The 27965-nt window shown below is 45.6% G+C and overlaps 2 long non-coding RNA genes across 3 annotated transcripts in view; one reads left to right on the top strand and one right to left on the bottom strand.

Moving 5' to 3' along the window:
* The window catches only part of LOC140700092 (uncharacterized), a 33571-nt gene extending 20038 nt beyond the window's left edge, over positions 1 to 13533 (bottom strand). The window contains exon 1 of the long non-coding RNA XR_012078292.1: positions 13426 to 13533. This is a non-coding gene — a long non-coding RNA (uncharacterized lncRNA). The remainder of the gene's footprint in view (positions 1 to 13425) is intronic.
* Positions 6998 to 12191, top strand: LOC140700094 (uncharacterized). Of its 2 annotated transcripts, XR_012078297.1 has the most exons (3): positions 6998 to 7074; positions 7183 to 7384; positions 11300 to 12191. It is a non-coding gene; the product is annotated as an uncharacterized lncRNA (long non-coding RNA). The 2 variants fall into 2 exon arrangements; XR_012078296.1 differs by having other exon boundaries at positions 7043 to 7384.
* Positions 13534 to 27965: the final 14432 nt, after the last annotated feature.

Here is a 27965-nt window from a genome sequence, read left to right as displayed (position 1 = left end):
TCTTAACACGGCGGGCGCGGGACCCTGGAGATTCTCACTTACACATACAAGGAAAGGGCGCCTCCCGGAGGCGAGAGCTCCAGGACACCCGGTGACTGCCGTGTAAGACCCAGGTCCTCAAACGGACGTAAGGGCCAAGCAGGGATGACCACAAAACCACTTCTCTGATGCTAGAACAGTTTGTTGCAAAGCAAAAACCTCAGGTAATCATCTCTTTGGGTTTTTTCACTGCACTAAGCATCCAGGTTTTTTTTTTAATTGAATAACAGTTGATGCACAATATTATATAAGTTACAGGTGTGCAATATTTGTGGTTCACAATTTTCATTATTTTATAGTTATTATACAATATTGGCTCTATTCCTTGTGCTGTACAACATATCCTTGTAGTTTATTTGACACATAATAGTTGGTACCTCTTACTCCCCTACCCTTAAAATGCCCCTCCCTCACTAGGCATCCAGTTTGACCGATGGACCCCTCAGTCATTTTGGTCCCACAGCCTGTAAATAAGAATCCTATTGTCCCATGAAAAGGAGGGGCCTTCCATGAGATGGAGAATCATTTTGACTCTGTGAACATTATAGTTTCAAACTCCTTGCTTCTTCTCATATTTACTTGGTATTCTTCCAGGCCAATCGGAACAAAAATGCTAATTTAACCCAGTTTAAAAAACAAAGAGGACAGAGATTCCACTTGAAATGGGGTCATTTTTATCCTTGTCATCTCTGCCTTGGACAGAGACATTTAGTATTTAAATATTACTCCCTGTGAGATCTGGACTCTCAGCATTGTGTGGCTACGACAGGATTCAAATTTCAGATTCCACTTTGTGCGAAAATAGCATTTCACAGTGTGTGCCCCAGGAGAATCATAATAAACCCAGGTCTCGGCATTTTTTAAATGGACTTTTTTTCCCGAGGTCTCTTAAGATATGGTTCATCCTTTCTCCCTGCAGACACTGGGAATTCAGCAATGATGCTTTTCACTTTCTCCTAAGTTTAGTCTGAATCCGTTACCAATGACTCACTGTAAGCAGAATGAGTAACTGTAAGATGAAGGCTATTGTGTCTGCATCTAACACGTTAATTATAATACTTTATAATATGCTAACCTTGCCCTTTTATTCTAACTTAAAATGTTACATTAACTGTCTCTAATTATAACTTGACTCTAAAACGTGTCTGTTGTTCTCCTTTGTCATTAGGATAATCCTGAAAACACCTGCTCCTAGAATCTACTAAATACTAGGGTTGCAGTGATTAATAGTAACAAATCCTGTGAAATCACTTTTTATCCTTAAGCGGTCTGAACACATTCCGTTAAAATATCTTAGCTTAAATGCTACATTGCTCCGGAATGTTTCCTTAGGTTGCACAAGTTCTGTCACTTGGCTTCCCATCATTCACACACGCAACACACGCCGTGGGCAGGACTTAGCCACACAGGGTGCGCGACGGACTGTGGTCTAGCAAACTTAGTGGGTGCATCTTTCATAAAAAAATGTATTAAATTATGGAAATAATAGTTTTAGGATATTTCTTTAAAGATGGTTTTCTTGTTTGGGTCCTTCCAGACTTTTTTTCCTGGTCTCTACTGTAACAGTATTCAAATGACTTCCTGAAGAAGAACTGACTTCAAGCAAATACACACTGTAAATTCTGTATTTTGACACACGCTCGATTGAGCAGCTAATTTCTACTTTAACTAGATTTGCTCTTTCACTGTCGGCTGTTTGTATGTCTAAGAAGGTAATTAACAACAAGGTAGAAATGCTTAGAAAAGCACCATTATGCCTCGATTTAGCTCTGTTTTCAAAGTTTGTCATGGTCGGTTTCTATGAATTGAGATATTCTGCCTTGGTTAAATCCACTAACAGATTAAGGAAATTTGAATTTTACACCAGAAAGCCAGAATTGGCAAGTATTTTCAAGTCTCATATCATTATGTCATTGGCGTATGTGGCAACAAGTTTCCCCAAAACTGAAGATAAGGCTAAACTTGAAACTGGAAAAAACTTTCAATAACTAAAATCAATTGTCAGAAAAGGTAACCCACCCTAAGCAGTAATCTGAAAGAAATGGCTGAGAAGTGTCCGTACACCCAAACTCCAGCCACGGCTTCAGAAGCCCAGGACTGCGTCTGTTTGCAGCACGGTGGGCTGCGTGGTGAGAGGGTGTGTTAGTGGAACAGGAAGCCTGATGCCGGGAAAAATGCAAAGGACTTAGTACCCAGACCGCTTGGCAGACGCATCCTTAGAGTACAGGTGGGTGCACCAGGACCTCATAATTCAAGGACGCCACTCATACAGCTCAACATCAGAAAAACTAACAACCCAATTTAAACATGAGCAGAGGACCTGAACAGACATTTTTCCAAAGAAGATACACAGACGGCCAACAGGCACAGGAAAAGATGCTCAACGTCACTCGTCCCCGGGAGATGCCAATCCAAACCTCAGTGAGATATCACCTCACGCCTGCCCAAATAGCCGTCTTCAAAAAGACAAGAAATAACAAGTGCTGATGAGGATATGGATTCAAAGAAACCCTCGTGCACTGTTGGTGGGAATGTAAATTGGTGCAGCCACTCTGGAAAACAGTATGGATGTTCCTCAAAAGATTAAAAGTAGAACTACCACGTGATCCAGCAATTACACTCCTAGGTGTACATTCACGGAGAACAGAAACACCAATTCAAAAGATACAGACACTCAATGGATGGACCTGGAGGGCTTTATGCTTAGGGAAGAAGGTCACTGTATGACAAATACTGTATGCGTTCACTTAGACGTGGAATCTAAAAAATAAAACAAACAAACAAATGTAACAAACAAACAGAATACGACACCAGACACCAGAGTCCCCCAGCCAGCCCCCGGCTCTGATGCTCTGGGACGTAATTTGGCTTCCCAGGTAAATTTCTGACGGAAGTTACTGTTGAACCATAGAGATAATATTCCAGTCCTCCTGACATTCACTTATGCAGCAAACTCTAACTGAGCAGCTTCTATGTACCATGAACTCCGCCAAGCGCTGGGCAATACGGTAGTGAACTTCAGACTGGAAGTCTGGCCCAAGAGAAGACATCAACCAAGTCAGCATACAAATAAATGAGTAATTATATATTTTATTAAGGGCTACGAAGTAAGAAAGAATAACTAGAAGGGCTGGCTTTGAATAGGCCTCTGTGTGGAGGAGATGTTTGAGTTGACATTTGAAACATGCAGAAACTAAGCAAAGAGTTGAGAAAGAATGCCACTGGCAGGGGGACCTGGGGGCAGGAGGGGCTTGATAAAGGGGGGCGGGGGTCTTGAGATGAAGCTGGAGAAGGAGGCAGGGCTCAGACCAGGCAGGGCCAAACGCCTTCCAGCTTGGACTTTATGCTGACAGTGACCAGTCCCAGAAGGATTTAAAGATTGAGAGGGACATGACTCAACTGGTGTTCCTTAAAGATCACTCTGGCCGTCCTGTGGAGAGAGGACGGAAGCGGGCAGAGTGGAGGTGGAGGAGCAAGTTGGGAGCTCCTGTGGGAGGGTCCAGGTGGGAGAGGAGGGTGGCGGGACCTGGGATGGAGAGAAACCACTGTCAACTCTAAATTGTTAAAATGGCATTGCAGTGCACTCGTCAGACTTTCCCGAGTTTGCACAGGGTTTCCACACCCAAACCCAGTGGTAATGTCAAAATACAGATTCTGCCCCTGTGAAGCTGAGGGCTACACTCCAGAACAGAACAACGACACCCAGCTTCTGCCTGCCCAGGCTCTGTCTGGGTGACCAGCGGGCCACCCCGATGCCACCCTTGTCTCCTCTCACTCCAGATGCCACATTTCGAACAGGACAAGTCCTGCAGTCAGTTCCTTGGGAAGAGGGCTGTATAACGGATGTGAATAAGTGAGTCTGCCTCCTGTTCTTCCTGCGGTGAACACGGGCCCCCTTTGTAGCTGCAACAGCCATTTAGGTCAAATTTAAGAATCTTAGCCCCATAAGAAAACCTCTGTTCCCCAACTAGTCCTTTCCCAACTCAAGAGTGCAGCTACTGACCGCTCACCGTGTGCCAGGCCCTGTCCGAAGCACCTGACACGAATCCACCCATCCCTGGCCCTGGCACAGCCCTCGGCCCTCTACTCCATCCGGACTCGCGCCCCAGATGAGCCCATCCAGCCCCAGGGCTTTTAATGCCGTCTGTGCCGACCACGCTCACGTTTCTGTCTCCTCTGGCTCCTGAGCCCCAGACTGCTGCAGGACTCTCCCCGCAGCATCTCCACGTGGCTGGCTAGTCGTTATCCACCTTCCCAAACCGAATTCTTGATTCCTCCCCACAGAAGTGAAACATGTCCCTCAGCAGTCCCCAACTGAGACTGGTAATCCGGCCTTCCTGGCGGAAACCCACGGCCTGTCTCAGCTCCCCTCGTCCCGTCTCAGCTCCCCTCGTCCCGTCTCCTCACTGGGGGGCTTAGGAGGGGGACGTAAAGCAGCGGGACAAGGGCCTTGTAGTGATGGTGCTCCTGTCTTTGGGGTCAGATCTCTCTTTCACAGGGCACATTTGGGGTCTTCCACCCCCTCACTCCGGCAGCGGTGTCTGGAAGTAAACCCCACAGAGATTCTTCCCCTTGAAGAGAGCTGCCCTTCGTAGGTGGGGCCCCGCTGCCCCTCCTCAGCGTCCTCTCTCGCCCAAGGGAGACTCTTGTCCCCCTGCAGCCTCTTGCCTTCGCTCTGCTGCCAGGGGCGTCCCCAGCCCGTCCCTCCTTTGACACTTCCCAAAGAGAGCCGAGCACCCGTTTCTGAGACCTGCAAGCTCAGGGAGCCTGGCACCTCTCCGTGCCGACCTCCTGCATCCCCCTTCGAAAGAGGAAGGGAAAGGGGGAGAGATGCGGAACCTCCGACAGCCAGCCCAGGGGAAGTCTCCTGCACCAATCCCGCTCCTCCTCACGCTCTTCTTTCCTAATATGTCATTTGAAGGTCGAGGCTATGAGTGGCTTTGGGCGGGGGCGGGGGGGGGGCTTTTTTTCTTTTGCTAATAGAGCAAGTCCTCCATGGATACTCTCTTCAGAACATCTCCAGCCCCTGCAAACTCTCTCATCTCTGCTTCTCTCTCTCTGTCTCTCCTGTCCAATATAGTTGCCACTAGCTACATGTTGCTATTTTAATTAAAATTAATTACAATTAAGCAAAATTTAAAACTCAGTTCCCTCAGCTGCACTAGCCACATTTCCATCATCACAAAAAGTGCTATTAGATGGCACGGCTCTAGATCCCAAGCTTGCACGGCTCACCTTACCCAACGTGGCTTTTGTAGGTTTCACATAACCCAGTATGGCTGCCAAGCCCAAGTCCGTCTGACCTTCCTCTAGAGGACAGTTCCTCAAGTGCCAACAGATCTAGGTACTGAATATGAAGGAGCAAATGAGGTCAAGTGTAAAGAACGATCGGTGGTGGAGGTTAGAGCATCCACCACGTCTAAAGGAGGCGACCAGGGCTCAGCCCTGGCCACTGTCATCACGTGAAACCCACTGCTCTGCTCCGGGCACTGTGAACACGTGGTGACCGTGTTTTTATGCACCTCTTTTTACACACACACACACACACACACACACACAAGCATAATTATACCTAAGTGAACTATTATACATGCTACTTTTTATCATGGACAACTTTTTATGATTTTTTTCCCTTGCCTTCCCCATGCATGCTCCCTTTTTGATTTTTCACCTTTGGTTCAAATAGTTTCAAAAACACTCTGTGGGCCAAACAAAACAGATACAGTTTGAAGATCCTCAATGTATCATTGTTGCCTTACACATACCCTAACTCATTACACACTCTATGTCTCTTGGTTCAAATTTTCTAGAGAAAACTATCTAATATTTCATTGGACAAATCATTGACCAGTGTATCTCTAGTCTATGCAGTTACAGAAGAGACCAAAGCCTGACTCTTTAACATGAGCAATGGATAAAGGCAGCTCCCACACAAGGGTGCTGAGAGTTGGAGCCTCAAAAACATTCCTGCTGCGTGCTAAGTAGCCCAGGACAGTGCTTATGAGTAAGATTTCTGGAGCCAGACTAGATTCGAATCTTGAATCCACCACTTTACTGTGTGACCTTTAGCCAGTTACTTAACTTCTCTGTGCTTACTTTTCTTTGTCTGAAAAATTGAGATTTATAGCAACACCTAACTTGTAGGATTTTTCTGAGGATTCAAGTGTAAGTGTAACAGTGTTTGGCCCATGTAAATATTAGATACACATGAGCTAACAATAGTATTATCTTTCTTTAATTTTCCCTTTATCTGAAGGGTTTACAATTGCAAAATCTTCCATTTAGCCCACGGAGACAGGCTCCTTTTCTACATGACAGTTATCTCTGTAATATAACGAAAAGAATGTGTCTGTATTTTAGGAAACCGTGACTTCCGAAACGTGTGGTGCTTCTGCCTTCAGTGGTTCCAGACTGAGCAGCTTCTATCAGTAGCGTCTACTGTTAGCTGACATGGCTTTTGTAAAGAATGAACTTTCACTCAAAAGCAAGGCAGACCTGCTTCCTATCCTCAAGGAATCTCCATCCCAGGGGAATTAAAATATGTCACTGACAACGGTGACACAAGGAGAAAGTCACAGATGCCGCTGAGAAGGCAGTGAGTGAGCCCTGCAGAAACCCGGGTCACATGCTTCCTCCTCAGATTGAAGTTTAACCCAACTACACTCTTGACAAATTAAGGATAGCTGTCGCTAACGGATTCATGTATACGACGTCATGCGGACAAGACGTTCACTCCGTGTATTGTTTAGAAAAGTGTAGTTTATAACAGTAACAAATAAGCCAAAAGTTGCAAGAGATTCTACGAAGGGAGCTTCCTTCTCACTCGTCATAAATTGACAAGGAGAGTGTCAGGAGTCCAGGCTGATGTAAGGCTGCACCCCAACACATGTTTCCACAGTGGTAAAAGTTAGTTTAAAAAAAAATTTTTTTTTGAAGCATGACCAGTCATGTTTCTTAAGATTTCTGCCTGGAAGAGCCACCCTCCATTTCTGCTCATGGTTCATTCATCAGATGGCGGTGCCTGAGGTCAACAGGGTGAGAGCTCCCAACCCTCCCACCGGGGCCGGGGCCGGTGAGCAGGGAGACACCTGCACACCAGGACTCACACGTGCAAACCAAATAGTAACTCCCTCTATTTTCTAGAACCGATCTCATCTCCCTCCAGTGGAGCCCAATTTCGCGTGATGGTAAAAGATTCCTGTTCAGGGCTTCCCGGAGGTCGTCTGATTACTCCTGAGCCCCAGACCCTCTCTCCATCCGTCCCAGCTGCACCGCTCCGTGGTTCTTTCACACCCAGCTGTGGCAAGGCACATCTGTCAGCCCTGAGTCTTCATGGGAGCTCCTGGTAAGAACAGCTTCGTGTTCTAGAATCACCTTCCGGATCCCAAGGGACACTCTCGGGAACCCCTTAGGCTGGCGGGGCTTGCAGAGAGCAGCACAAGCACCCTCTGTGCCCCTACGGAAGGGAGAAAGGGGAGGGACCAGGCGCTAGTATACGTTCTACGAACTCTGTCCTCTGTAAGAAGTCCCTTCTCCTGTCCCAGGTGGCTTTATACTTTCCCCTCCAGGCAGGAGGAAGCCGAGCCAGTTCTGGGAGCAACTCATCTTGGCTCACACCTGACACGCTCTCATGGGGTGTGGATTTGGGTCACACTTAGGTGAGCAGTCACAAGGGAAGGAAAGCTGAACTTGTGGTCCAGGGTTTCAAGTTATGCCACAGGTAAGGCATTCATCTATGATGCCTCTACCACCGGATCTTTGAAGGTCTAGCTCATGACTCATCTCTCGTTCTCCAAAATGTCTAGTACGTACACAGGGCCTAGTTAATACTTGTGGAATGCTGAACGTATGACCTCTGAAGCGATACTTTGGAAAGTTCCTGACTGTCATTCCCCTACATTCCCTCTGCTTCTGTGACCCCAGGTCCTTACAGCAGGACCCTCTGATGCCTTCTGTCCACAGGTGGGGGGGCAATATAATCTGGGGGCCAAGATTCACAGGTGCTGGATTTCACACCACCTGGAGCACAATCCTGGTTCTCCAGAGACGCTCAATCAAGAATTGAAAAGAAGCCAAGAATTGGGTCATGTCTAAAGAGTCAGTGCTGGGCTCTGTTTCTTACTTTACTAGGAAACACCTGTCTAGCTTCAGGTCAATCTAAATGAGGGTCTTTGAAACTGTAACAACTTTTATTGTTGTTTCCACATTTTGAGTCACAAGGAATAGAATGCAGTTGCATTTCTCTGCATCAGCACACACACACACACACACACACACACACAAGCACAGATATTACACATGGAGAAGGGCATTCCTTAGCTGTTCTGATAGTAAGACAGTATGTGTGAAAAGTCTTGTAATCAGTAATAAGCCTTTAAAGTGTAAATCAATACTAGTATAGAATGACCACTTTTGTTACATCTCTTGAACTGGCACATTCGTGGAGTGTGGGACCCTGCCCTTTACTTTGCAAAAATAGAACAGAGTAGACTTGACTGTGGCCATTGGTGCCACAAAGACATGGGTTTGAACTTGACTCTGTCACTTAATAGTTGGGATCCGGACCAAGACTCTTGATCTCTCTGAGGCTCAGTTGTACAACCTGTAAAATGGAAATAATAATGCTCATAGTAAGACCTCAGAGGAGCGTTGTATGGATTACTGTATCCTTGAAACATTTAAGGGATGTGCAACGTGACAGATCATACAAAGGGCTCAGGAAAGAGCCCATAATTACTTTTTACCTTTGTTCATATCACACTTTGCTTCTCTCGGACCCCTAGTCAATAATCCAGGAAAATAATGCATTTCTGGACAGGCAAGCACTCTCTTTTGAGAGCATTCTTCATGCAAGTATTGTAGAAGGAGGCTTAATTAACAATCAATATCAAAAACAGGGCCTCTCCAAACATTAAGCAGCATCTCTTACCTTGGAGATTGAGCCAGTAAAAGCTAAGCAAGAGGGGGAGGGTGTAGCTCAGTGACGGAGCGTGTGCTTAGCATGCACCAGGTCCTGGGTTCAAGCCCCAGGACCTCCACTAAAAATAAATAAATAAATCTAATTACCTCCCCCTACCAAAAAAATTTTTTTAATTAAAAGATAATTAATTAATTATATTTTTAAAAGCTAACCAAGAAGCACGGGTGACCATACGAGGCCAGCCCACAAGGGTCTCTAGTGCCATGGTCAGCCTTTGCTCAGCAAGTATTTGGCAGTTCCCAGCCCTGTTACAGCCGCTGCCGCACACGGGATGGGTGGCATCCACGTGCAGCGCTGAGACTGAGGGCTTTGGCACAGATGAAACGTGCTGCAGGTTGTCCGTGTTTCCCCCACCTCCATCCAGCTCACTCCCACCAGCACTCACAGAAACATCAGTGAGTCCACGTCCTCAATGACCACGCTGTATAGATCACTTTATGTCTGCTCTAATTTCTAGTGATTCATTTAAAAACATTGGTAACTATCACTAGTCACAAATTACTCGTGACACCCCTCACAAAGGACCTATCTCAACTGGGGACTGCGGCTCCAGGTGAAGGCTGCTGGAATTGGTTTAAAATATTGATGCTAAGCGTTATTAGTGCAAGTTGCAATAACCTAACCTATCCTATCACTACCTTCAGTTATAATTTATAACTCATTAAAAAAATTTTTTCTATTTTTTGGGGGGGGTAATTAGGTTTGTTTGTTTCTTTGTTTAACGCAGGTACTGGGGATCGAACCCAGGACTTTGTGCATGCTAAGCATGTGCTCTACCACTGAGCTATACCCTCCCTTTTCCTCAAATTTTTCTGTTTAATTTACCTGTTTTTCCTTCAATGATCCAACGTGTTTAAAAGGACAGCATGTTTTAGAAATGGCTTATTACATTTCTTATCTCAAACATTCGTCATGTAGCTGCTCACGGTCATTTTGAATATCATGAATCAACTGCTACCCAGCTTTTATTAAACGGTTTTCAGGAAGGCATGATTTATAAAGCAACTTGTGTCAAAACATGTCTCCATTTTTCTTCATGTTGTATAATTATGATTGAAATATATTCACTCACCAGCACGTGAACTGCTATAGAGTTCATATGTGTGACTATTTCTAAAATAACTAGATGGAAGACAAATAAAATTAAAGGTATTAGTGTATGTGGTTAGTCTCAAAACACACTGCCCATATTAAAGTGTCTGTAATCTGGTGCCCATCTCAATGGGCCACCAACAGATGGAGTGCTCTGTCTGTCACATTACTTTGGAGCTTCTAAATGTGCCTGGTGGGAATTCCATTACTTGCACCAGCTGTACAGGTGACCTCCTTGCCTTCCACTTGCCACATTCAGAATAAATGAGGCAATTTTAAGCATGATTTTAAAATACAACATATGCGAATATGGCTGTACTTGACATATTTACTCTGGTGCCAAAAAAAAAAGTCCTTTTGCTTTAATCCCTGGAATTATGGGATGTACGGTTTTCCATCTTCCAAGTCCTTCTGCAAAAAAGGTATTTAATGCCCTTCTACACTGGGAGAAATTTTTAAGATTTTTTTTAACACCTATAGAAGGGGGAAATAGGGTTTCTTTTCTGGGGTAGAACTTTTTATAAAGAGTTCTTATTTTCTCATCAAACAGACTTAAACAGACGTAAAAGATAGAATTTGGGAGACATCTGGAAGGTATATTTGACCTAGAAATATCTTCCTTCTGAAGGCCTTTAAGTTCTCCACTGATGATGCAGTAGGTGGGGTCCAGCAGTCTCTGTCAAATGCAATTAGCAGGGCCAGGTTTGAAACCCAGTTCCACTGCTACTATGCCCCTGCCCGTGCCCCTACCACACACTGCTTCCCTCGGAGGGTAGTCACTAACAAGTAAATGTGAGGGTTTTTCCTGAGAGGAAAGAAATCAGTACATGAAAACACTGAGCAAAAAGAAATGAAGACTCAGGAAAAGGGGAAATGACACAGATAAGGAAGCTGGGAGGTGTGAAAAGGGTAATATCAACTCCGGTTTTGCCTCCAGTTGGCCATCACTTTCTTAGAGCAGGCAGATAGCGAGATATGAGCAGAGAAAGGCGGGTACGGGCCAAATGGCAGGAAACCATTTGCAAACAAGGGGGTCTTAGGCAGACGAAGAAAAGCAGGAACCTCCAGCCTGATAAGAAGCCATACACCATGGGTTGACAAGTGTCCGGGCAGACAAAGAAAGGTGGGATACGGCAGGAATCTCCGGCATCTGAGTATAACCTTTTGCTCACTATGTCCTCATTACAGTAAAATCAGCTTTGCAGATAAGAAGCACGCACCACACACCAAGGCCATGACACTTCTGGTCAAGTCAAGCCTTTGATGACTGCCGCACTGGCCACCATCCTGACTACAGCCCCATGAGAAACCGCAAGCCCGAACAGCCCAGCTGGGCCACTCTGTATAAGTCAGGGTTCAAACAGAGAAGCAGAACCAGAAGGAAATACACGGTTTTATTACAAGGAACTGGCTTGTGTAATCGTGGGGGCCGGCTTAGCAGGTCATAGGGTCGGCCATCAGGAAGGAAAGGTCACAAGCAGGCTGAAACCCCCGGGACACAGATCAAGGCTGTCGTTCCCAGGCAGTCAGGAAGGGACGATCAAAACCAAACGGCAAGCAAGCAAAGCAAGCAAGGCGGGACTCCATGGATGCAGCAGACGCTGCTGGCCACAGGCACAGGGCCTCCTTCACGTTCACACGCCACCTCTCTCTCCCGCCCTCTCTCACTCTCCCCCGACGCCCATCTCTCTTGCCTAAACCCTCTTTTAAAAGGGCTTCCAACTGTTCAACTCATGCCCACAAAGGATAATCTCCCCTCCAAATGCATCAGCCAGGCCCACCCTAGATACCTCCCTAACTTAAAGACAACTGATTGACGACTTTAATGACATCTGCAAACTCCCTTCCCAGCAGCACCTAGATCTGTGTTCAGTTAAATAATGGGGAGAAAGCATTACGAGATGGCTGTGTTTCACGCCCCAGCTCTCACAAGGCAACATCTCTTGGAGCCTACACTATCTGCAAACATACTAGAAAGGGGATTCTGAGGGACACAGTTTAGCCCAGCCAAGTGGACACACCCCAAACTCCTAACTCACAGAAACTAAAATATAATTAAAATTTATCATTGTTCAAAGGCTTTGGGTTTTGAGGTAATTTGTTACCTAGCAGTTGATAACTAATACAAGTTTGACTGAACAAATTGTCTGTAATCAAGTGTAACAACAAATGAAAAGTTGTTGCCTGAGGTCAGCTGAGTTTTATTAGATTTGTACTTTCTGAATTTGCATAATATATGTGAGTGGATGATGTGGGGGGTGGGAGTATGGTTGGGGAGGGGGGTACTTATTTATGGGTGGGGTAAGTTTAGATAAAATCTTCATCAGAATCAGACCAGCAAAATAACAAAGTACAGGAAGACATCTTGACTATCTCTAAAACACCTTGTGAGTCTTAGGAACTTGCTGGAGAATAAAGTAAAAAGACTTAGAAGCCTACATTAATGGAATCTCCCTGATGATCCTACCACCTGAGGGGTGGGATACAAGGGGACAGGCTCTATGGGCAGACACACCTGGGTTCCTGCCCCGACTCCCCCCTTACCAGTGATGTGACTCTGGCCACTTTGCATGACTTCCTGCTATGGACTAGACTGCGTTCCCCCAAAATCATACGTTGAAGCCCTCACCCCTTGGGCCTTAGAGTGTGACTGTATTTGGAGACAGGGCCTTTAAAGAGGTGATTAAGGTTAAAAGAGGCCAGAAGGGCGTAGAAAGCAAACTTCTGGTTACCAAAGGAGTTGGGGGAGAGGTAAATTAGGAATATGGGATTAACAGGTACACGCTACTATATGTAAAATAGATAAACACAAGGATCTACTGTATAGCACAGGGACCTATATTCAATATCTTGTAATAACCTATAATGGAAAAGAATCTGAAAAAGGATATATAGATAGGTAGATAGATAGGTATAAACGTATAACTTTGCTGTACAAAGTTCTGCTGTACACTTGAAACTAACACAACATTGTAAATTGACTGCAGTTCAATTTTTTAAATTAAATTTTAAAAAGAGGTCATAAGGGTGGGTCCTAATCAAATGTAACTGGTATCCTGATAAGCTGAGAGAAACAGCAGGGGACATTCACACAGAGGGCGGAGAAGGCGGCCGCCCACGAGCTAAGGCAAAAGGCCTCAAGAGAAACCAGGCTTGAGGCATCTTGGTCTCGGACTCCCAGTCCCCACGACTGTGAGGAAGGTCATTTCTGCTGTTTAAGCCGCCCTGTCCTGGCGTTTTGTTACAGCAGCCCTAGCAAACTAACACGCTCCCTGAGCCTCAAGTTCCACATCTGTTTAAAAAACAGTACTTACAGCTCCCACGGTCCAGACCTCCCTTTAGGTGTCAGAGTCCTTGGGGATTTAAAAAGAGACAAAAACTTTCGGTTAAGAGGAACCTTGGATCATATTAAAGGAATGAAGTCCAGCCTTGGGAGTCAGATCACATTCCAAACATCTGAGGCAGAGGTTTTATAAGCCAGAATATTTTCCAAGTCTTCTCCAAATAACTCACATAACAAAATGAGAAGAAAACGAGGTTCCCAGGGCTGTCTTGTCTGGGAGCTTTATCTCCTTGGACAGCCCATGATTTAAGAGAACCCATTTATATTCTCCATTGCTGCTTGAAGAAGGCAGTTATCAGCATCTTCCATAGTAGAGATCCTGGTTCCTCTCGGGGAAATGGGAGAAGAGGGAGGAGAAGGTGTTTGTTAGGAAATGAGAAGGATTTCCTAAAGAAATTACTTGGAGCAACAGAAAGATCAAATGAATAGCCATTCTGCAAACACCCAGACCTCCACAGCCACACAAAGCCATTCTGCTCTGACATCCTTAGGGAAAAACGAAGACAGAGGGAAAGACGAAATTTTCTACCTGTCCCATCTTAGTTTCATATTAAAATTTCTTGTGAGTAATGACTTTAATATACTTAATATCAACCTCAGAAAGTTATTATAAAGATTAATACAATAACTTATAAAGCACCAAAAATATAGCAGAGGCTCAATAAATGCTTGGTCCTTTCTCCTTCCCTAAGGACAGCAAAGTCACCTCCTGGTGCAAGCTCTGGCATCCTCCAGCCTTCTCCTGCACATCTCACACACACACACCCACAGCCCTTCGCCCGGTGATTTTGAAGACTGTAAATAACAGAAGGCCCCACCAGGAAATTCTCTGAGGTGAGGGGTTTTCAAGGGGCATGTCACTTCCCTGCAAAGAAAGCCACTGTGTTGGCTCCTTTCCCGGAGCGCCTCACTGACCCTGTCTCCAGGGGGAGCCGTAGGATTTGCTCCAGCTCTGCTCTGGGACACTCTCCCCTCCTCCGCGTTCCACCCCTTTCAGTCCTGACTTGAGCAACGCAACAAAATGAGGCCTGGAGACCGTCTGTTCAGCTCAACGATGCTTTGATTTATACCTCAACGCTTTACCTCCAAATGCCTCTTCAGGAACAGAGAATCCATTGAGCATGGTTGGAATCATATGATTCAAACCCAAAATGACTTCCATATTTGTTCTTTTCAGACCTGCTTGACAGACTTTTACAAGCACAGTTTAAATTAGGTAGGGTCTCAGAGTCAATATTTTTTACCTTTTTTAATATAGGATGTTTCTTTTTCTCCTGGCCAGGGAAAGGTTTGGGAACAATATCTATTTGTTTGGTCCAGGAGAGAGAAGGGGGGTTGGAATGTGTTTATGTCACATTTAAAAAAAAAAAAGAAAGAAAAGCGTTTAAACAAAGTGCTCAGTATACAAAGAGATGCCTCCAGAAACTGAAGAGGGGCGGACCCCGGCATATTTAGTGTTAGAATCTGGCAAACAGGTCTAAAGGCTGCTTTCCAGACCTCTGCCCAAGAACCGTTTCTTTCTCTCAGAGCATCGATACCAGGGAACCAGTGGGCCAGAGAAGGGGGATGGATAATTGGGCAGCAGCACAGCTCATTTCTCAGTTGGCAGCCTCTTCAAGCCTTTTAAATCCTGAACAGCAACTGGCCTTCCGATCCCTCTTTCCCTCCTTCTGGCTGATGTCTGCACGGACTTCGCTGCCTCTGTACTGAGGGGCCTAGGAACGCGGTCCGCTGCCTAGACCAGGAACACCACCAGCACAAGCCATCTGAACAGAAACAACCAGCCATTTAAGAGCACAGGATGTTTCCTGGTATCCAAGTTTCAGCCTGGACCGCATTAGGGAAGTTATTCATCTTGTGAAAGAGGGTGAAATAAAACAGTCCTTTCCTTCGGTCAGCAAGTATATGAAGAGAGCAGAATTGTGACCCTCCAAGAACTCAGCGCTGGGAACAGGCAGAACCGTGAAGCTATGCAAACCGGGCAGGAATTCCCAAGTTCAGAAGGATTAACAGCAGGCCCTTTGCAGAACCGTTTTTGAGGGAGTAAATCTCGTTAGTGACATTGAAATGAAAATTTCAGTGTTCAAAACATTCTCAACTCAGGTTGCACATTAGAATCACCTGGGGAGATTTTTAAGATAGAAATGCCTGGGTCCCACCCCCAGAAATTGTGTGTGTGTGTGTGTGTGTGTGTGTGTGTGTGTTTAATCTCCACCAGGGACTCTGATACACAGCTGGGACTGAGAATAACTGGCTTAGGATGTGCAGAAAGCTCATGAGCAGGACTGGAGATCAGAACTGTGGCTGCAGAAACAAACTCCCAGAGCAGATCGGCCAGACAGGGGAAGGCGATCAGGACCGGGACAGTGCAGGTGGAGGGCCTGCCGTGCAGACAGCCGGCAGCGGCCCCCTCCTGAGGAACGCGGGGTTTGTCTCAAAACCCGACTCTGACCATATGCAGCTTATTACATATGATTTTTTAAGTTTATTATTTAGTAGAGTGTCCCAGCTGAAGAGACAAAATTGGGATGTAACGTCTAGAGCCTCGAACCACAGCCCTTACTCCAGCAGCCGCTGGCATCACTGCATCCCCCAGGAGCTTCTTGGAAACGCAGACTCTCAGCCCCACCTGAGTCCTGCTGCAGCAGAACCTGCATTTTAACAAGATGTTCCCAGGTAATGTATTTGCTCATTACAGTTTGAGAAACGATGGTGTCACAGTTTGTGGGACTGACAAGCCAGGGACCCCTCCAGAAACTTCTTTTCATGAATTGGTAGGAAGGATGGATGGAAAGGTTGCTGTCTTTGCTTTGTCTGTGGTTTGGTCTAGTTTGCTAAAGAATAAGTGGTTTAGCCCAGGTATTTGGAGAGAAAGGAGGAGACGAGGACGATAGATGATGTGGCATTTTAGCCCCAGCGCGTGGAGCGGGGCGGGGAGAGGGAACGATGTCCAAAGGAGAAGGTGCTTTTTCCCTAACGACTCAGTGAGACCCTGGTCACAAAGGGCTGCTTTTCCAGAACCCCGATGACAACGTACAACAACGGAGACAGAAGAGGAAGAAGTCCTCCCTTGCCGCCCAGAGCCCAGTGCCACGCGGACACGGCCCGGGTCACCGGGTTGGCAGCTGGCGGACGGCGGTCTTGGCACACACGCTGGCGTTTTCAAGGAAGGCATCCACCTCGGAGTGGCTCCTTGGCAAGGCGGCGGCAGCAGCGGCAGGACAACTAGGATGGTTTCTGTGCACATGCGCCGGGTGCACGGCAGAGGCAACAAACACCTGCTGAATGGACCGGCGGACGAGACACAGCACCAGGAGGCCTCAGGGATAAACGGAGGGAGAGCATCCGCAGGGGGACCGAGTGCTCCAGAAATGGAGATGGAACAAGAGATCATCGAAATGTAAAGACGCATTTGTGTGGCCTCGTGTGCACCGTAGGCCGTACAGCGTGAGCGCCATCACAAGGCCCAAACCAAAGATCTGCTGGGTGTGTCAGACCCAGGATCCCTGGAGGTGGGTGAACCCTCATCTGAGCATTACTGCCAAAATTATGGTCCCCAAACTCATTATTCTGCAAATTAGTAAATGAAAAAATAAAGCATTTATTCTGCCTCCCCTAAATGAACTGCATCGCAGAGCAGACAAATCACTGATGAAAGTTCTTAAGAAAATCCCAGTGTGAAGAAAATTGGGCATCCATGTGCAAAAGAAGAAACCCAGACTCCCATCTTACCGCACTCACAGAAACTAACTTGAAATAAATTGAAGGCTTACATTTAAGACCTGAAACCATAAAACTCCTAAAAGAGAGCACGGCGGGCGGGGGCGGGGCAGGGAGCCCTGGGCAGTGGTCTTGGCAATGATGATTTGGCTGTGATGCCCACAAGTGCAAGCAGCAAAAGCAAAAATTAACAAGCGAGACTACATCCCACTAAAAAGCTCTGCACAAACCACAAAAGCAAAGGAAATCACCAATAAAATGAAAAGACAACGTATGGAATGAAAGACAATATTTTCAAGCCGTATTCCTGATAAGAGGCTAATATTCAAAATATGTATAAAGGACTCTTACAAGTCAGTAGCAAAAATAATAATAATAATCCAATTTTAAAATGGGCCAAAGACCTGAATCAACATTTTTCAAAAAAAAGATATACAGATGGGCAGCAGGTTCATGAAAAGACACTGAACATCAGTAACCATCAGAGAAATGCAAAGCAAAGCCACGCCGAGCCATCACCTCACACCTGCTAGAGGGGCTCCTATCAAAAAGACAAGTGACAAGTGTGGGCAAGATAACAAGAGGAACGCCTATGCGTGGTCAGCAGAACTGTGAACTGGTACAGCCACTGTGGAAAACAGCATGGAGGTTCCTCGAGAAATTAAAAGTAGAACTACCATGTGATCCTGCAGCTCCACTTCTGGGTATGTATCCAAAAAAATGAAATTCATATTTTGAAGAGACATCTGCACTCCCATGTTCACATCATCATTGTTCACAACAGCCAAGGTATGGAGACAACCTGGGTGTCCATCGACAGATAAGCTGGATAAAGAAAATGTGGAACATATATATTCAACGGAATGCTATTCAGCCTTTTTAAGAAAGGAAGATCTGTCATTTGCAACAACACGGATGAACCTGGAGGGTGTTATGCTAAGTGAAATAAGTCAGACAGAGAAAGACAAATGCTGCGTGGTATCTCTTATGCGTAGCATCATAAAAAGGCGGGATGTAACTCAGAGCCCCCAACACCGCTTAGGGCATGTACTTGTCAAAAAGTCAACCTGAAAGCGATCAAGCCTCCATTAATTCTCACCTACAGAAAGTACAAGGGACTTACAGGAAATCAAGGACACCCTCCGGATGTAAACAGCAAAACCCACGCCTACGGGACACATAATTCACTTTCTCTAACAAATAAATTATAAGAAAGTAATAAAGGATAGGAAATTGATCGATTAAAAGTCATAAAAGACATAATAACAAATGCAATATGTAGACCTGATTTGAAAAAATCAACAGTCAAAAATAAATTACAAGACACTCAAGGAAATCTGAATATTTCTAGACATTTGCTGATATTAAGACATTTACGTTAAAATTTTAGGTCAGCAACCTTTTCTATAAAGGGCCAGACAGTAAGTGTTTCAGGCTTTGTGGGTCTACAGTCTGGTGCAACTTCTCAACTATGTCATTGCAGCCTGAAAACAGCCACAAACAACACACAACAGGTGGCTGTGGCTGTGTTATCTACAAAAACAGACAACTGGATGTATTCTGTCAACCTCTGTTTTAGAGACACATACCGAAGGGCTTACGGATGAAGGTATGTGATTGGAGAGGGTATGTGAGTGAACAGCATAAATGGAACAAGGCTTGTCATGTGCTGATCATCAGCTGAGGATGGGTCCATGGGAGGTCATTACACCAGTGGTTCTCAATGTGTGGTCCCTGGACCATCAGCATCACCTGGAAACTTGTTAGAAACACACATTTCGGGCCCCACCTAAGATTTACTGAATCAGAAACTCTGGGGGGTGGAGCCCAACAGTCTGGTTTAACAAGTACCCCAGCTGATTCTAATGCACACTAACATCATTCTCTCTCCGTCCCCTCTCCCCCTCCCTCCTTCCCTCCACACCTCTCTCCCTCTTCCTCCATCCCTCTCCCTCCCTGAGCTCGCCTATGTGTTTGAAATTTTGAATAGTAAAGCGTTTTCTCCCAGTCTGACTCCCAAAGTGGCCATACCAGAGAAGCAGTCCCTTTTAGGAAACACAGTTGTTTTAGGAGGTGAGTGGTATGTTGCTGTAGCAGTGGAATTTAAAAATTCAAATGAGACAAACTCTTTTTAAATCCTTCTTAGACCTATTACCTAACTCAAAACAAATGACCAGCACACACACCTTTTTTTATAGTCCTGGGCTTTTAAAAAAAAGTATTGTTATTAAAACAGAAGCTAACCCACCAGAAGTTTTATGTGTACCATCAGCTGAACATCTTTATCAGTTTTTCAGGGGGAAAAAAATCAGCTCTTTGATCTGAAAACATCTCTATCATCAAGAACATACTATTTTGCAATACATACAAATATCAAATCATGTTGTACACCTGAAACTAATACAATGATATGTGTCAATTATACCTCGATAAAAAGCAACATTTTTTCCTAGTGCTTTACTTCATTTTTTACAAGTATCAGATATTATTTTCCAGATTGTGTGACATTTTAACAATGATTTACAATATTTATTATGTTGATGTCTTGAGTTAATTTGAATTGAAAAATGTGCCAACTTTCCTAACCTCATCACCAGCAGATTTTTTAACCTTCTCATTATGCCAGCAAATAGTTCACTATTGTTTTGGAGATGAGGTATGTGAAGCCTGTCTCCATTATTCTTTAAAATTTATTCTAGCTTTTATAGGACGAAGATGCTCTCCGTGTGGCAAGACAGTCTGTAGCACGTCATTGTGTTGCATAAATTCACTTCAGAGCCTCTCACCCCTTACGACTGAGCCCTCTTTACCTGTGACCAAGCAAATCAACCTCTCGCTCTAAAACGACCGACGGTGACGAGAGCTCTGGAGGAGACGTCCAGAACACAGCACGTTGCGTCTAGCGTATAACGTGAGCAGAGGTTACATCACTTCTACTTCTTGATCTGATCTGCTGAAATGCCTTTAGTCTATCAGGACTGCAATCTACTACCAAAAGTTACCGTTTTTATGTTAACTAGTCAGTATCTTAAAAAGAGTACTTTCTACAGGATAAGTTATCCAGACATATTGTCTTCAATCTGTATAATAAGATACAGATTCTCCTCCACTGGTAAAGTGAATTATTTTATCAGTTAAGTTGATTTGGTTGCAAGAAATAGAAATTGCCTGGCTAACTTCCGCAGAAAAAGACTGTATGGGAAGAAGATAAGGGTAACTCACAAAATGGAACAAAATGTGGAAAGAACAGACTCAGAAGGGGCAGGAACTAGGGCAACCCCAGAGAAAAGGGGAAGCAGGGCCGGTGAATGGTCACTGCGGGGAGTGCGGCAGGACCCACAGTGCCGGCCACAGGGGGCTTCACACCACTCTCTTCAGGAGTGCAGACGCCTCCAGCCACCACCCGGGTCAGGAGGCAGCTTGTCACTGACTGTCGGTCCCATCAAAGCAAAGCCAGGTGCTATTAACAAGGGAGATGAGGGCAGATGGGGGCAAAAATGACAAACGTCCACTGGAACGTTAACTTTAAAACATGGGCAAAATACCACTTAAAAGCAAGTCAGTCAGAGGGATTTCTCACTCAAGAAATAGAGGCTGCCAAGGACATTGTCCATAACACAAGTCTACCATCTCTTTAATTCCAGCTGTATAATTGAAGACGCACACACACGCACACATAAATGAGTAAAACTTATAGATAAAGTATGTTAAATTTGAATCATATTTGGCCCAGTAATGTAAGGGGCTCATCCTTTCATTTGTCCACAAATATTTGGGCACAATCTAGACACTGAGGATACGGAACTGACAAAAACCGTTTTTAATCCTTGGGGCATTTTATTTTTATATTTTCGTCAGATGGGGGGAAACAATAGACAAAATAAATAAGTATATTACGTAGCATCTTAGAAGGGGACAGGTGTTATAGAGAAGAAGAAATCAGGGAAGACTGATGGGGGGGTAGGGAGCGCCAGGTCAAGTTTGCAAATTTAAAGCCAGTGATCAGGGAAGGCCTCGGGGAGGCGACAATGGAGCGAAGACTTGGAGGGAGCATGGAAGTCAGGCAGGCAAGTATCTGGAGGAAAGTGCTCCAGGAAGGAACAGCAGGTGCGAGGCACTGAGACAGGTGTACACCTAGGGATTCAAGGACCACGAAGAGACCAATGTAGCTGGAACACTGGAGGGAGCCATGGGAGGGGGGGTGGAGGCGAGGTCGGAGTAAGAGGGCAATCGGGCCACACCAGCCCTTGTAGGTCACTCTGAAGTCTTCGGCTTTGCCTCTAAGTGAGACGGGAAACCCACACTGCAGAGAATTAATGCTCCCACCTAAGAATTCGTCCTTCCCTTGAATCATCTTTCTATTCCAAAATCTATCAAATGACAAAACATCCTCTTCCCCCCAGTTCTCAAAGCCTGTCTGTACACTGCCTGGAGGACTAAAGATTTCTACAACGTCCATGCACTTCCTCACTCCCAGAAGATCACTACCCGACTGTGTACGTCAGTGTCCAACTGGGAGACAGAAATCACACAGCAACTCTAACAAGGGAAGTTTAATTATCACAGAAGATTAGACTAACGGGGATGACCACCCTGAGGGCTGAGACCGAGTGCCCAAGGAAGAGCCCCGCCCCCCAGGGCTGAGGCCTGCACCTTGTCAGAGGGCGCGGTCACAGCTCGCTGGGGAGAGGGGAGCTGCCGAGGTGCCGTTACTGTGGGAAGCTGCTGGAGCCCCACCCTCTGGGGTGCCAGAGAGAGCCACTCACAGGGAGGTGCAGAGCTGCACAAGCAGCTGCCAGGGAGGCCGCTGGGTGCTGGGTGCTGGGTGCTGGGTGCTGCTGGTTGCCATGCACTCACTGCAGGAGCCAAGCAGCGGAGGAGCCATTCACTAAAGGAGCCGAATGCTGGAGAAGCCACACACCACAGAAACTGAGTGCTGAATAAAGCTATGCCCTGCACTGCCAGCCTGTAAGACAGAAGTCTCACAGAGGGCAGGAGCCTGCCAAGAGAACACACTGGAACCCTGGTGCCAAACCAGAAAGAAAAAAACTTTCTCCCCCCAAGTGTCCCTCTAGCGCCCTCTGCTGACAAGGTTTAACATCGTGCTAGTTGGCTCAGAAATATTTCAAGAACCCGACTCTATTTTCAAAGAGCAGGCAATAACGGATGGATCTGAAGCTGAGAGGCAATAAAGGGGTAACTGGCACCCCCTTCTTTTCTTACTTGGATGCAGCATTCACAGCATAAACTGCTGATGAACTGCAATATTGCACTTTTCTTAGGGTGGCTACTTTCTAACCCAAGCTACCCTCCTACCCCAGAAAATCCAAAGCCGTGCCTAAGTGTGAAGATCCAGGTTCTGAGAAATATAGTCTATCCATCCTGAAAATTCTACACTTAGAAAATACCTGAACGTCTACTTAGGGCACTGAAGGTCTGGGTGCACCTGTTAAACAGTGCCCTGTGTAGGTCTGGGTGCACACTGTTCTATGTACTCATAATTTCAATTGATTTTATTCACCTTGAATTCTTGCCTCTTCCCATTTGCTTCTGTTTCTTCTTTCTGAGGTAAGCGCACAACTGTTGTCCTCTCCTACCTGGATGTATTATGAATGAATAGCCCAGGAAAAGGGACCTTGATGGAAAGAGCACTGGCTCTCTGTCAGGCAGAACTGGTTGTGAATTCTGACTCCATCGCTTGCTGGGTGTGTGGCCTTAAGCAGGTCACTTAATTTCCAGGAGCTTCAGTCTCCTCATCTCTACTTGGGACACCACCACCCACCTTGCAGGGTTTAAAAGGACCGTCTGGGGCATCTGCTAAGCCCCAGAGAGAGTACCTATTTTAAAAGACGGCCTGGATCTGTGATTCCCGCTGCTCTCTCACCTACTAGGAATTTTACTCAACTGCCCATGGTGAACATTGCAAGCGTGCCAGGTTACTTCGAACCTTCACTCCACAGCCAGCCACTGAAGCCGAAAATAAAGCTTTGTAAAATGTTCCACTAATTACCATAGAATTTCTAAACAATGGTCCAGAGTTGTTGGGGGGAAAAAAAACGTAATGAGCACAGACACTGAAGGGTCACAGATTCTCAGAAACATTAGCTGTCCTGCTACCCCTCCCTGAATTTTGTTATTCTTTATAATGAGAAATGTTTTTTAATTTTTTACTTACTTTATTTTATATTTTAGGGGGAGGTAATTAGGTTTATTTGTTTGTTTGTTTGTTTGTCTGAATGGAGGTACTGGGGATTGAACCCAGGACCTCATGCATGCTGAGCACATGCTCTACCACTGAGCTATTCTTTCCCCCCATGACAGATGTTTTTTAAAAGTCAAATTTGCTTTCTACTTAAAAGTGTCTTGCTGTAAGAATTCCATTCTCAACTTGGAAAGTTCAAATGACATCTTACAGGACAACTAAGCGCTCCTTTACATAGAATGCAGCTGCTGCTGATAGTTTACCAAATGGAATGAGGTGCCACCCTAAAAGGACTGTGAAAATACAACCCAAACTTGAGATCTGTACACTTTGGGGAGAAATACCAGAATGAACCCAGACTCAAGTTTCTCATTGCAATAAACAAGTTGCTAGAACTTTCCCCTAATTTAATCTAATCTCAATTTTCAAAAGCCACAATGGACTTTCTAGACCATACGTTCCTTGGGTTCATTTCCTATCACCAGTGATTTTCCTACTCATCACCAGACCTGATGCCAAATATTTTTTCCACTTTTTAAAGTAGATGTAGCCATCATTCAAAAGTCCACAGAGGATAAATGCTGGAGAGGCTGTGGAGAAAAGGGGACCCTCCTACACTGCTGGTGGGAATGCAGTTTGGTGCAGCCACTGTGGAAAACAGTATGGAGATTCCTCAAAAGACTAGCAATAGACTTACCATATGACCCATTAATCCCTCTCCTGGGCTTATATCCAGAAAGAACCCTACTTCAAAAAGACACCTGCACCCCAATGTTCACAGCAGCACTATTTACAATAGCCAAGACATGGAAACAGCCTAAATGTCCATCAACAGGTGACTGGGTAAAGAAGTTGTGGTATATTTATACAATGAAATACTATTCAGCCATAAAAAATGATGCCATAACGCCATTTGCAGCAACATGGATGTCCCTGGAGAATGTCATTCTAAGTGAAGTAAGCCAGAAAGAGATAGAAAAATACCACGTGAGATCGCTCATATGCAGAATCTAAAAATTGAACATAAATACAAAACAGAAACAGACTCATAGACATAGAATACAAACTTGTGGTTGCCAAGGGGGCAGGGGGTGGGAAGGGACAGACTGGGATTTCAAAATGTAGAATAGACAAACAAGGTTATACTGTCTAGTACAGGGAAATATATACAAGGTCTTGCGGTAGCTCACAACAAAAAAAAAGTGACAATGAATATATGTATGTTCATGCATAACTGAAAAATTGTGCTCTACACTGGAATTTGACACAACATTGTAAAATAACTATAACTCAATTTTAAAATGTTAATTAATTAATTAATTAATTTCCTGTCAGGCCCTTCACAGAAGTCTGCTGATCTCTGAAACAAGCATGAAACTCACTCAGCACAAGGTTTGGCACATAGTAGGGGCTCAATAAATGATGTCCCTTTACATAAATGTAGCCTTTGCATATTAATATCTATTATTACATGGACTAAAAACTGGTTCCCCCAAGTGCTGCTCATGACTACAGTCTGGAGTGTGGAGACCAGCTCGACTGAACAGCCAGGCCACAAGAGGCCCCAGGAGGCTTTCTCCACCCCTCCTCTGCTCCCCCAGGGCGTGCCCCTCCGTACTCACCTTCTGTTCTGCAGAGAGGGTGGAGGGGCACGTTCCCTGCACCTCGCCTGCGCTTTCAACGCTGGTTTAGAGTGTTGCTCAGAAGCACTCCCGCCCTCCCCCATGTGGGCTACACACACTCGGGGAACAGCCAGCTGTCTTGGAATGGAACCTAAGCAGATGTACGGTGACCTCCCGAGTCCTCGCTTTCCAAGGATTCATTCCAGATCCCAGTTATAAGGGAAGCAAAAATTGTCAGAGCTGGAAATAATCTACTAATGAACTGGTCACCTGTGAAATCAGCCCCCAGTTCAAACTTTCCTCACCCCTGAGGCCGCTCCTGCCCGTCAGATCAGAACCTTCATCTCCTCTCTCAACTGACCAGTTTCTGCCAGACTGACCCCAATGCCTCCCCTGCCGGCCCAGATATCGCAGCCCAGGCAGTTGTTGGCGTTACATTTTAAGGCCCACAAGAACACTGAAATGGATCACAAATATTAAGCCGCAGCTAAACGCATTCTTTCTGCGAGAAAAGAAAACCACTGGTGGAAACATGAAGTGCAGTCAGCTGGGCTGGCAGCTCATTTTTGTGTGGGATCAGCTTCAGACTCTCACCTAGAACAGACTGCTTCCAAATTCACATGCTTAAAAGTGAGGGAAAAAAGAAATTCGGTTCACAGTCATTTCAGCAGTAAATGGTCTATGGACCCCTTGACACTTTCTCTGTAGATCCCTAGTGCCCCGGCCTCTAGGTAATTTAAAAGGAAAAAAAATTGGATGAATGTGTTATCATCATTATAGACCCACTGCAGGAGGCCCCACCCATCACCCCAGCTGGGTGTGGGTTTCCTCTTGGGCGAGGCACGTGCTCCCCACAGCGTTCTCCAACAGCAGAAAGGACTCGTGTCCTCAAAGGACAGGGACTCCTGCTTAGAAAGGATGCTGCCTCTGAAGATTCCGCACCACCAGAATTCCTAGCTCAGTTACCTAATGAAATTGTCCAAATGATTTCTCCTCACACAACCCACCCTGGTCAGACTTCCCTCATTCCTGGTTCATTTTTTAAATAATGTTTTTAACTTGTGTTTGTTTGTGTTTAAAAAAAAACTTTTTATGTAAACACTCAGCCAATTCAAGCCCTATTTCACAGTTGCCTCTCGGGGAAGAGAGGAGCTACTTCTATGCCAAGGGCACTTCAGTTGCTATTTTTCTGTCTAGAAGGAAGGGTATATCTCCATGTCTCAGCAGTCAGACAGGCATAAATGAATAAATTAGCATTTGCCTACATTTAAATTGTATAATATAAACTCCTGGACAGCTGACTGCAGTTGATTTATTATTGCTCGGAGTTACTGTTTGCCAACTGAAGCCAAATGTTAAGGTAAAGGACAAATTACTAACCAAAAACACGATGCCTCCGTGCCCTGGTTTCCGAGCTCGGAACGCTTCCCGTGGTCCATGACTGAGGACTGGGTGACCCTGATTTTCCTCTGCTGCAAGCTCTAGAAAGTCTGTCTGGTATGCACAGCCCATTCCAGACATCTATCTGAGGCTTTGGGCTTCCATGGACTGTAAGATTAGGTTTTAACTCTAGTCTGCCTCATGATCCAACAGCCAGATACATCCAGGTACACTTGCCAGCGCCCAAAGGTCTCAATGACTTCCCTTTTCCTCTGAGGGTGAAACCCATGACCCTTCACATCACCCCTCCACTTACAAACAGCAACCCCAGGGGCCTAAGTATTTATGTGCTTTGATAAGCACTGCCCTCCTTCATCTATAGACAGACTTATTTTTCTTACTGGACATTCAGGAGATCATACCTCCCAGCCCTCTTGCAGTTAGAAGGGGCCACATGAATGGTTCTGGCCAATAAAATGTGAAAAGTGACTTGTGTCACTTAAAGGCCGAGGCAGTGACAAGACTCTGCAATTCTTCAGCCTCTCTCTGCGCTCTCTTATGCTGCCGAGACAGACAGCTGAGCTGCTGGCAGGCTGGTCCCTGAGCTCCCCCAGCACCCGACCCCACGCTCCCTGCCCCACCACTGCCCACTCAAATCGGATGTGCACTTTGAGCAGGGAAGACAGCGTCACAGGGTGGGCTGCTGAGATCTGGGAGCTGTGTGTTACCACAGCGAGGTGTAGTCTATCCTGACTAACGTGGCGTCAGCTGTCTCAGCGAAGTGACATCTGTCTCGGGGGACTTTCTTCCGCGTGTGACTCCTACATCAATGTGTCTCTCAATCCTCCTGGGAAAAGTCTCCTTCACTTACTTATTCCCTCACACTCACGACTTGAGTTTGGCTTTCAAGGATAGATAGGATTTGGGAAGGTGAAGAAAAGGGAGAGAGCATGCCACACCAGAGAAGCACGCTGAGTTCTTCTGACTATCGCAGGAAATAGTGTGACGTAAGCACATTCCTTTGATAAAAAGGAAAGATGCTCAATTTCAGCTCGACCCTGCCTTCACAGGTGGGGGAGTGAACAGTCACAAACCACAGGCTGAGGCGCTCCGTGGAATTACTCATTAGAAAGAATTTCTTCCTTCCCACACTGGACTACATCAACCCAGCTTCTTGAGGACTTGTGTGAATGCCTGTCCCCCAGAAGGGACTTGAACTGGACCAAAATCATCCCCTTCCCGCTTGCATGGACCTATCCCTGTGCCCCCACCACAAAGGTGCCTGACAACTGTGAAGGTGGAATACAGACTTTTCAAGGCTGATAGCCTCAATAACGGTCGCGGGGGAGGGTAGCGTGTTTTTGTGATGCGTGTATAAGCGGTAGGTGAGCATGAGCGTGTGTGTCATGAGAAATATCACAGGACAGTGGTGAGAAAGACTGTGTAACTTCCGAATTCTCTTAGGGAAAAAAAATTACTCAATATAAGATTTGTTCAAGTGGAAACAGCACTAGATCACATAGAAAGACAATTATATGTAGAAAGAAATACAACATCTTAGCACTTAGTCTGTGTCTGACACTTTCT

Source organism: Vicugna pacos, chromosome 12, assembly GCF_048564905.1.
Source record: "Vicugna pacos chromosome 12, VicPac4, whole genome shotgun sequence".
Lineage (NCBI taxonomy): Eukaryota > Metazoa > Chordata > Mammalia > Artiodactyla > Camelidae > Vicugna > Vicugna pacos.
Note: the sequence above shows the minus strand (reverse complement) of the source record. Positions and strands in the feature narration are given on the sequence as shown.